Source organism: Cydia strobilella, chromosome 7, assembly GCF_947568885.1.
Source record: "Cydia strobilella chromosome 7, ilCydStro3.1, whole genome shotgun sequence".
NCBI lineage: Eukaryota > Metazoa > Arthropoda > Insecta > Lepidoptera > Tortricidae > Cydia > Cydia strobilella.
Genome location: NC_086047.1, coordinates 9,317,908 through 9,330,055, shown reverse-complemented (window position 1 = coordinate 9,330,055; position 12,148 = coordinate 9,317,908).

The following is a 12,148-nucleotide window of genomic DNA, read 5'->3' as shown; positions in this document are numbered from 1 at the left end:
GCTGATGAATAATTTCTACACTGTTACTTTTGTATAAGTGTGTTAATATTACGTAAATTGCAAGTGTAATTGGTGTAAACCGTTCTTGTAAATAAATAAAATAATAAATAATGTTACGATAATTAGGACTATAACGGCTTTATCTATCTTACTGCGACACATACATATTACACACACACAATCGCTCATTTTGACTCGTTCTAATGACAATTGCACATTGCACAGGACAGGAACCAATACTACAATCCCAGTCTAGGACATTACATTGAATGATTCATTAGAGTCAAATCTTTATGGTCTAAACCTAGTTATTTAAATACCAACCATACCTACCTACCTATTTGTTCTGTAAATATATTTAGAAAATAATGTTAAGATTAAGCGCTTAGGGTAAATCAACTTTTAGACTAGAATCGACTTTTATTCATCCTAGATAGGCTATTTATGTGGTGATTTTAATGCCCACAACGCCGAATGGCTCGGCTCTAGCAAGACTGATCATGCGGGCAGATCTGTTTATAACTTTGCTCTGGCATATGGCTTGACATAATTGGTTACTGCGCCTACGCGAATCCCATGACCTCTCATCCGGTTGACTACAATGTATCCGTTGAAGCCCCACTCGGTTCCTCGGATCATTGCTTGATCCGGAGTACGGTGCCACTCGCGTACCCGCCGCGTCGGCGAGTTGCTTGTGGCCGCCGTGTGTGGCACTATAGGTCAGCAGATTGGGACGGGATGCGGTCCTTCTTTGCATCCTACCCTTGGAGACAGGTTTGCTTCACGCCGGATGATCCCAACGTCGTTGCTGATTCTGTTGCTGACGTGGTGCTGCAGGGAATGGAGCTTTTCATTCCATCCTCTGTGGTCCCTGTTGGTGGCAAATCCCAACCTTGGTTTGGTCGTTCCTGCAAAGAGGCCTCTCGCCGAAAGCAGGAATGTTACCAGGCCTGGGTAGACGCAGCGGCAGTACGGGATGTAAAGACTAGCGCATTAAAAAAGAAGTTTAACTTTGCCTCCAGGTCCTTCAAAAGAGTTATTGCCAGAGCAAAGTCGCTGCACATTGATAGAATTGGCGAGAAATTAGAGCGCCTCCCGTCGGGAACTCGTGCGTTCTGGTCTCTTGCCAAAGCTATCCAGGGGAATTTCTGAACGCCATCTTTTCCACCTCTGCACACGGAGAATGATTCATTGGCCCACGACGCAAAAGACAAAGCCGATCTTCTGGGCAAACTCTTTGCGTCCAACTCGACTTTGGATGACGGGGGAAACGCGCCGCCGACCATACCGCGGTGCGAGAGCTATATGCCGGATGTCCGGTTCAAACAAAGCTCGGTGCGCAAAGCACTTCTTTCCCTCGACACTCATAAGTCGAGTGGGCCCGATGGAATCCCTGCGGTTGTGCTGAAGATGTGTGCTCCCGAGTTGGCACCGGTCTTAACGCGTCTTTTTCGGCTCTCTTACTCTTCCGGCGTAGTCCCGACCTCGTGGAAGTCAGCTTTGGTGCACCCGATCCCTAAAAAAGGCGACCGCTCAAATCCATCCAACTACAGGCCAATAGCTATAACCTCCCTTTTCTCGAAGATAATGGAGTCCATTATCAACTACCAGCTCCTTCGGTACCTAGAGGACCACCAGTTGCTTAGTGACCGACAATACGGTTTCCGTAGAGGCCGCTCGGCTGGTAATCTTCTAGTCTACCTGACACATCGTTGGGCACAGGCAATCGAGACAAAGGGTGAAGCATTGGCTGTTAGTTTGGATATAGCGAAGGCCTTCGATCGCGTCTGGCACAAAGCACTTCTTTCGAAGCTACCATCTTATGGGCTTCCCGAGAGATTATGTGTATGGGTCAGTAGCTTTCTAGCAGACAGAAGCATAAAGGTCGTAGTTGACGGCGAATGCTCAGACTCCATGTCTGTGAATGCTGGTGTCCCCCAAGGCTGTGTGCTATCACCCACGCTATTCCTTCTGCATATCAATGACATGCTGCAAATCAGCGGAATTCATTGTTATGCTGATGATAGTACGGGTGATGCCTCTTACACCGGCCGCACCAATATCTCTCGGGAAAACGTCATCGAGAGCCGGAACAAACTTGTGTCTGAAATTGAGACTTCCCTAAAAGAAATCTCTGAATGGGGTCGACTAAACTTAGTCCGTTTTAACCCTGCCAAGACACAGGTTTGCGCGTTTACCGCAAAAAAGTTAGTTTGTCGTATCACCTCGTTTTGAGAGCACTCCCCTGACTGCCGCAGCCAGTATCTGAATCCTCGGCGTCGACATTTCGAATGAAGTCCAGTTCCGCGGCCATTTAGAGAGTAATTAACAACAAATTAGCCTCAAAAAAGCTCGGTGTGCTCAACAGATCGAGACAGTATTTCACGCCGGCCCACCGCCTACAGCTGTATAAAGCGCAGGTTCGCCCACACATGGAATACTGTTCTCATCTATGGGCAGGGGCACCCCAATACCAGCTTCTCCCTCTGGACCGCATCCAGCGAAGAGCGACTCGAATTGTCGACTGCCAGCGTACTTCGGAACGGCTTGACTCCTTGGCGCTGCGTAGAGATGTGGCCTCGCTCTGCATTTTCTATCGCGTGTATAACGGGGAGTGCTCCGAGGAATTGTTCGGATTAATCCCTGCAGCTTCTTTTCGCCATCGCCCTACGCGACAACATTACCATCCTCACCACTTAGATGGTTGGCAGTCCTCAACTGTGCGTTTCTCTAGAAACTTCCTGCCTCGCACAGCTAAACTGTGGAATGAACTGTCGCCTGCGGTATTTCCGGACCGATATGACCTTCAAACCTTCAAGAAAAGAGCGTATTCCCATCTTAAAGGCCGGCAACGCACTTACAACCCCTCTGGTGTTGCGGGTGTCCATGGGCGGCGGTAATCGCTTTCCATCAGGTGATCCGTCTGCTCGTTTGCCTGCTATTTCATAAAAAAAAAAAACCAGCTTCCCGAGCTCCGACCGCCAAAAGTCTCGCGCGATCTGGACCTGTACAGGTATTAGTTGAATCTCATCCATAAAGTTGAGCCTAACTTTGCGTTGTACGTCAGATTGGATGGATGGTCAATATTGTATCTCGTAAACCTTTTATCGATCTAATCCATATTGAACATATTTTTGTTAAACATATTTTGACGGAGCGAGCGGCTCCCAATTTCAATTTCCGGCCGGTAATATCGCCGGCACGCCACCGCCATCCGGCGGCTTCATCTGATATTACCATCTAGCAGAGACGAGCAAATAGGCTGCGGTAGTTAGGTAGGTATGTGGTTTCGGCGTGCATCTTCCAAATTGGACGTCGTGAGTGACCTGACAACCACGGCTCGTACCAATTATTTACTTACCCTTTAATATGACCTTTTTTTCAGATTAGTAATAGTAGTAGTAACTTTAGTAATAGTAGTAGTAACCTCAAAAGTAGTAGTAACTTTTTTCCTCCAAAACTAAATCTGAGTTTACTGCGTTTACATACCGCAATATTAGATATCATAGAAACCCTAGCATTTCGGAAGAAAAATTTAATTACCACTACTTTTAAGGTTCTAAGCTTAAAAAAACCGGACAAGTGCGAGTCGGACTCGGAGTCGGTTCCGTACTTTTTAGTACTTGTTGTTATAGCGGCAACAGAAATACATCATCTGTGAAAATTTTAACTGTCTAGCTTTCACGGTTCATGAGATACAGCCCGGTGACAGACAGACGGACAGACAAACGGACAGACTGATATTGGAGTCTTATAGTAATAGGGTCCCGTATTTACCCTTTGGGTACGGAACCCTAAAAACGGGGTATAGTTTCCCCTCTGGATTGAGATCAGATAGCAGTCGCATATACCTATATACAAATTAGTGCATACACCAACTTTTGTAATAAGCTTGTCATAAACGGACCGTAAGTAAGCTCCACTATGATGTCATGCACTAATATGAGTACGTGTGTGTGGAATAAAGCGCAGTACAAAATACATTTACGTATTATAGTCCTGAGCCCTCACCAACTGGCTATGGCGCATGGCCTTGCCATTGGTAGCCTGTACTATTTACACATCTCTGCATCTACTAAAACGGTTGACATACCATTAGATATTCAGCATTAGTCCGCATAGAATAAACCCTTTCGTATTATAGTGGCTTGAGTCTGTATAATGTGAACGTTTTGAGTAAAAGGCACGGCTATCTATTTAGTACTATCGCACCCGATTACGACCCAACCAGTTTTATACATTTGGATTATTTAAGGTCAGCAGACACTACAACTATTACAGAACTAAATAAATGATAGGTACTTATCTGTTTACCTGAATTTTTCGTCATATCACTTGTAGTTAAAAATGTACCTACGAATTTGTATTATAATAATATTTCGTCAGGTGACAACCACTATATACCATTAAATTAATTACTACTACAAGTTCAGAGCCATAGTGAACAATGTGACGTCTAGGCTCCGTTGTATGACAAGGGGGTAAATAAAACGCAATGGGTCAGTCGTGTGCCCTGCGACCTGTCTGCCGCCATGACAGTTTGACAACCGAGTGTCCACCGGCTGGTAGTTCGCTACACACTTTTATTGTGTTAACGTCACAAACAGCACTATTAATAAAACAAGGTTGATTTTTGTGTTATTTTTTGTAATTAGTGAGTTTTGATTGTCACCTGACGTATTAATTAATGACGGTTTGATACTTGTCACCTTATTAGAAAACGTACAAGACCAAAAATATAAACCTGTTGACGGTGCATTAGGTACAAATGTGAGCTATTTCGGATTCTCTCGTGCTCAAATTCTGTAATTGTAGAACAGTCATTGTATTGATCAATTTGTAGGAGCCAAAGTGCGATCCTATTGCACTCCAATCAGACTGCGCCCTGGGGTATTACGACAGTTACTGACTGAGGTAGAGCGAGTCAATACCTCAAGCAAACCAGGATATAAAGGCCGCCAATTCCCTATTTTCAGAGTAAACTATCAAAAAACTATGGCCGTACACAACTATTCACCGCAGACATATAATAATCACATCGGAATATCCATGTTCAAGCAGATCAGTCATTTTGATCTGATAGATTTCCGTCATCTTATAATGACATGTCGGTTCTATCTTACAGATGTCCTTTAAAATGAATGGTTTAGAGATTATTTTATAATAAGTTTACCTTTGTTGTAACACTAGTACAGATACGTATACAATGTACTACATTAACAGATTAGAGTAAGATCTGACTTCGGATGAGTTTTTGATGGCTCTGGAGTGGATTCCACAAAAATAGCTACGATTCTAAAGGTCACGATTGGTTGGCTCGAGTTCGCTTCACCTGAACTAACAACTAATGGGAATGACTCGGCCTGTCCTCCGCCCCAAACTTGTTGACCCGATTACTGATCAACACAAATTCCATTTAACTTACGTTGCGACAGCTACAAATACAATTCTCAAGTGACAATTTGACAATATATTTATATTCTAGATTTTTTGACAGACACACCGGAAAACAAACCGTTTACTGAATGATCATCTTATAGTTAGCTTTACTTTGCCCACTTGCTTACCCTTAAAAATTCTTAAGTTAAGAATTATCAAATTACATGGTCACTTAACGCAGCCCAAATTCAATTAGAATTTCATCAACCACGACAAAATCCTCATTTTCCGAAACGCCACTTACCAAATTGATAAAGGGTTCAGTAGCAAAATAATATGAGGAACAAGTTTGGGAACAAATCAAATTATTTTATTAAATATTTTGATTTGTGTTTTTTAAGTAGTCACACTACTATATATAAATTAAAAACGGATCCGGCCTTCACCACTGGAGGGCTTCGTCACTTTTTCTTTAATATATGACATCTATTACAGTTTTTAATTTATATATAGTAGTGTGACTACTTAAAAAAACACAAATCAAAATATTTAATAAAATAATTTGATTTGTTCCCAAACTTGTTCATAGATGGCAGCACCAGTCTCTCTCGCTACAACGTAAATCCGTAAGGAGTTCGTTTAGGAGGTGCAAGCGCGCACTGCTTGCCCTTAGAGCTGGTCAAAGACGCCTAGTCTTACTAAGATGGCATATAGTCGAGAAATTCGGACGGGCACCGCCGTGGCGGGGTGGCCTAGGGGTTCATGGCGTTAGCCGCGATAGCTAAAGACGCCGGTTTGTATCCGGCCTTCACCACTGGAGGGCTTCGTCACTTTTTCTTTAATATATGACATCTATTACAGTTTTTAATTTATATATAGTAATATGAGGAAGATAAAAAAACATTTCTGCGAGACAGCGGAGCACAAAGGGCTGGGGTTTAATTCTATTTGCAAACAGGATGCAGGGATCTGAATGTTTAAACGAGCCATAATAACTTCGCATTCTCATTACCAACAGTTGTTACGGATCTCGAGCTTACAGTAACACTGGTTTGTCTAAACGTTTGTCAGGAAGCGGTATGAATCGCAACCTAGAGAGAAAATAATTGAGCGGCTGCCCGTGGGGTCGTACGGATGAAGTTACGGAGCGGTGGATTGTCCCAATTTTATAAACCGCCTTTGGATATTTTCCTTGGGTATGGTGTTCCTCAATGGTTATTGCTAAAGGGCTCATAATACCAGGAGAATCGGATTCAACTTCGTGACTGACAGTGACTTATAAGACCAAGACAGACGTTGCGACATCACTATCACAAGCCAATTGTGGCAATATAAATTAGCTGACAATAATATGTGTCGCGCCTTCTATACCCAGCTATGCATAATACAAGTGCCTGAATCCAATTGGGTATAGATTGCTCTGGGCAACAAAACATATCATCATGAATACACATAACACCATGCCACATGAGAGTAGGAGAAGGGGTCGACCAACGACCACACTGTTACATGTACAAGTACATTTACTTCCGAGTTGGCATCGCACATCTGTATCAATATGAGAGTGCAGTCTACTGGCCTATCCAGAGTGACTCTCCCGTACGATTCGGTTCGCCTCCAGACTAGGTACTACCGTCTAGTACCCTGGTGTCCTGCACACCACCTGGACGTGGGGGCGGTGCCCCCACGGGATCCTCCATATGCCTGCCCCCTAGATCCGGCCCTTATACTCCAACTCATAACCGACCGTACTACATGCCTGCCTGTGTGCTTCCGATACACACTCAGGGAAGCCCCGGGCTTCCCAGTCCAATGTCGAGATTGGACTGCACCTTAGTGAAACTACGTTAACCAAGGACCGTTGGTTAACCCCTTGTTCCACTCCCATGTAGCTAGGATGTCGATTATATACGCATAAATAAGTGTATAAACACTCACCTGGGCAGGCTCTCGTTAGAGCGTGAAGGCGCACCGTGTACCGACCCAGTACACCCCGCGCCGTCCAACACCTCATGCACGTACCTCCATCTTTTCTCTAATGGCGCCATCGTGCTTTTCCCCGCCATGAGAACTGTCATTCTATCTGTCAGTGTTGCCACATGACAAAGTAGAACCTGGTTGATACCACTTACCAACTTACATCGCGCTTGGCGCTTGGCGCTTGGCGCGACAATATGCTAATCTCATGCTAATGAATTAATGAGGACACCAAGGACCATGAATCATAATTCAGATCGGCATACCTACATGTTTCATGGATTGCTTAAGCGTATCATGGTGGATGACACTGAGTCATAGTACCTACAATAGTTTTAAAGAATACCTTTTGTAGCGTCACGCCCATCTACGTACAGCCACGAATCACTGGCCAAACGCGGCATATAAATAGTATAGGTTAAAGATTTCTTTTTCTACACTCTAGATCAGTAAAAATGGATAACTCTCTAAAAAATATATAAAGTGCCCGCTTTCGTTGAATTTAATTATTTTAAGTATACTTAGAACCGATTCCTAGGACATAAAGCGCTTCATTCGTCTTCTTCTAATTGTGCACCGTAAACGTCGGCTACGTTTAATTTGTGAAATAAAAGCGAGCTTGCTATTGGCAAATGGATTAATTGGCGGAAAGGTACAATTTGCCCTAATGGGCTGTCTATTACAAGAACCTTTTAATTCAATGGAATCACGATGCGTCACATTTTAATTTAGTCTTCGTGACTATTGAGACCGGCTTAAAATAACGACATCTAATTAATAACTTTCTTTATTCAGCTTTTGATTAAAATACACATGTGTTCAGTGTCTTGATTTAGTTTTTCCTTTATTTACCTACAAGAAATAAAATTGAGAATGTTGGTTATTAGGGCAACCTTTATGGGAGAATAATTAAATGTTACAATATACCTAATAAAATAATAAATTCACCAGCAACTTGCTCTCCTATACGGCCTTGTGGACCGCGAGGTACCTACCGTACTATAAGCAGGTACTATTCTGCGCCAGTTCTCGAAAATTCTGACATCGTGCTGATAGATCGATCGCAGCGCCGCGCGCCGGGCCGTGCTCGTCAACAACACCGTTTCTTATAATGAGAATCTCGTGAATGCCGAGAAGGACAAGTCCAGTAAGTTTTTAGACTTGGCTCATCATGGTCCCGATAGTCGTTTCAGTGAACGGTCTCAAAGCGAAGTCTCGACGAACACCTTAAAGACTCGCTAAGTTGCTGGATCAAGGGTCAGATGCAAAAGGCGGTAGTGTTGTATACGGCGTGAATATTCCGGCGGTTTCTCTCCGTGCGGCCCTGATCATCGGCAGATTTTATTTTTATATCCATATTATATATGTATATCCATATAACATAACCTAAGAAGAAAAATAAATAAAGGAATAATAGGTTCCCACCTAATAAAACCCATGTCTTTATCCCATAGCCCTAATCCATAGCCTAGTACGTACCTACATTTTTTATTTCCATCAACCCTCAATAGTCTTTGACCGGTGTCCTTGATACCACTCGGTGTGCCCTTTACATTTCATTAAATTGTCGACCGGAAATCTACGTAAGTGTAGCTCCGTAGCTAGTGTAACTCCGTGGCAAGTGCAACTGATCTTCCTGTTACTGCTATGATTCGTTGTCATGACTTGAGTAAATAAACGATCAACTGAAATTATTACTAAAGACGACGTTGTCAAGCAATCTTGAGACTATCGTCATTTTGAGATCTCACAATTTGTTTAGTACGAGTTGCGGCTCACACGAGGCAAAGTCTAAGGGCCATAACGCACTAGCGGATAACCGCGAGGACGGCTAACCGCGCGGCTAGCCGCTTTTCGAGTTTAATATGCAACCGCTGGTGATCGTACGCATACGCACTTAACCGCCGCAAAATTTCAACCGCGGCGGTTGAATGAAGAGCTTAGTATGATAAGAGAGATAGCATATCTTATGAATAGAGATACTAATGTATACATTAACTTCTTTCTGTTATTTTAAGTGGTTTACAGAGTTACCGCTTTGGTTCACATTTAAATTAAGTTTTTTGGAACCACACGTACGTTACGTGTGGTTAACTACTTGAAGAGTATTACGTGACGTAATACTGTTCAAGTACTTACATTGCATGTCTCGTCAATGTTGTCGTCTTGACAAAATTGTAACTTATATCGAACATATCTAAAATTGCCAACTATACAAAATAATACCTATCGTTCATTTCGCAACCCCGCTATTTTAAAGGTAAAAAATCTATAAGTAATTTCTTTGAGTCCCCCAGTCTCATTCGAATTCCCTTTATTCTCGAGGCAACTTTTTATTTAAATCCACGGCTCGATTTAGGTCGGAACGTTCATTTCGCCATTTTGGATGTTGAATTTTAATCGGCTCGGGGTAGAATTATTAGGGAATCGTGGCAATTGGCGGTACACTAATTCCTAAGGAGCCTGGTGTTTCTACAATCTACATGTACCTTCTACAAATGATGGAGCAGCCAGTAATTACCTACTTAAACTTTCCTATTAAGTGCTCAACGGAATTTTAAACTATTTAAGACGGTTTAGGTAATTAAAAGTGGTATTAAATAACGTTAGGTATATAATATTGTCTTCGGTTACCGCGATAGTTACTCATGAAATAAAACTATGAAAACGGACGGAACGGTCACCCGTTGACCACGAACGCTGTAAAGAGTTCGAAACGTCGGGATGTATTATAAATTCAATATACGCGATATAATCCGTTTTTATAGTTTTATTTCAACGTTAGGTATATGTAATATACACCCTGCGGCCCTGTTTATGTTATTAGAAAATAAATATAAAATCACTCCAATTCATCCCCGCTACGGGCAAGTATCGAATGGACTGAGAACAAAAAGAAATTAATTTTACACCGATTGCCCCTGGGATGAGCATTGGAATTGGTAGTTTGGTCAAATTAAGCCTTTCATTTTCTTGTTTTTCGTCAGTAAAATTTTACTAAATTGATTATTTTAACGTTAAAATTAATAAACGAAACTGAAACATATACATTTAACTCCAAAACTCAAAGCAAAGGAAAATAAATATAATATTGATGAAAACTCCGCAGTTCGCCAGAATTTGACGTCGGAAACTAGGCTGACAGCCGTAAGTAAAAACTTTAAAATGAGTTCACGAGACACGATAGCGGGTTGCTAAATTGAAAAACTTTCTCAAAATACCATGAAACAAGACGCAATTTCTCGGTGGCTCTGAGAAAAACAATTGAGACGGTTACTAGATAAGAGTATCGATTGAACTTTATAATGAGTTAGGAAGGTTAAAGAGTAGCGTGTTTCATCCAAATTAGATATAGGTACTTACTGTTTCATGCCAATACGTTACTGCTAACATAAACACTTGAATGATTACCACTTTCTTAAAGTAAATTTCATAGGTACTTGTTTGTAAGTTGTAGATGTTTATGTTAAGCATATGGGGGCACGGTAGTAGGTACAGTCGCCATCAGATATATCGGAGCGTCCATGGTGCTCACAAATATCTGAACACGCCTTTATTGTCAAGACCTCGGCCGTTCCAATATATCTGATGGCGACTGTACATCCGCCAAGTAGAACAAACCAAACAAAGCAGACGCAGTCGTACCCTCTTTTAAGCCATATTATGGATAAAACTATAAGTAAGTGAATTTTCAGTGACCAAGAGGGCATACTGAAACAATGAATTATAATTTGTTTGAACTTATAGCTTAATAATTATTGCAACCCAGTTTATTTTGTCACTGATCACTCACTGTTGACAGTCATCAATAATCTAAGGTACTTCTAGCCGAAACCGAAACTGTAAAAATGTTGATCACAAATTATTTCAAAACGGGTCAGTCACGTATTATTAACATGTTAATTTTGTATCAACCAGAAACGTTTGCGAACGATGCTGTTAAGCTAAGAAATAAATTAAAAGTGGAAAAATTCACTGTGTGTTGGTACTAGAACACTGTACTAGTGATAGTACAAAGATCTACCATCTGAGCCACCAACACGCAGTGAATTTTTCCCACTTTAACCCACGACCACTAGATCACTCCATATATACCTTTCCGTGTCTTTCATTTCCACTTCGCCCTATCCTTGACGTCGTTTTCGGGTACTTTGCACTCCACCATATATCTTTTAGCACTACGTCCTTTCATCTTGTTAATCCGCCTTATAATCCTCCACCTCCTTAATAATCGTTTGTCCTTATCCGTCATTTTGACATTGTGTTTATTAGAAACGACAGAATTTTACAAAAGTTTGTTAAGTTTTATTATGAATACGGGGGACAGAAAACTTTTTATCCCCGAATATATTCTCCAAGGGGGTAAAATCGAAGCTGCAATGACATGCCTTCTTTTATCCAGATAAAAGTAAATTGAAATCGGAATAATTCTCTATTGTTTCCCATATAGTTTTGTCATAATGTATTGTTTGTCCACATTTTCGTTAGTCATAATTTAGTTTTTATTAGAAACCCGTAACTTTTCAGGATTGCCATAAAACAAACCTAACCTAACCTAACCTATCTATAGGATAACCTGAGGAAAATCCTGAACAGTTAACGGTTTCAGAATTATGACTAATGATAATAATTAATTTGATAATTTAAGCTAGTTATTAATTTCGTTTACGTAGTGCCACTGTATATATCTTGTATGTAAATAAAGAGATTTAATAATCCTTTAAGTGAAAAAAATAAATAATAATATGACAATCATTACATTATGACTTTCAATAAGTACCACTGTATATAT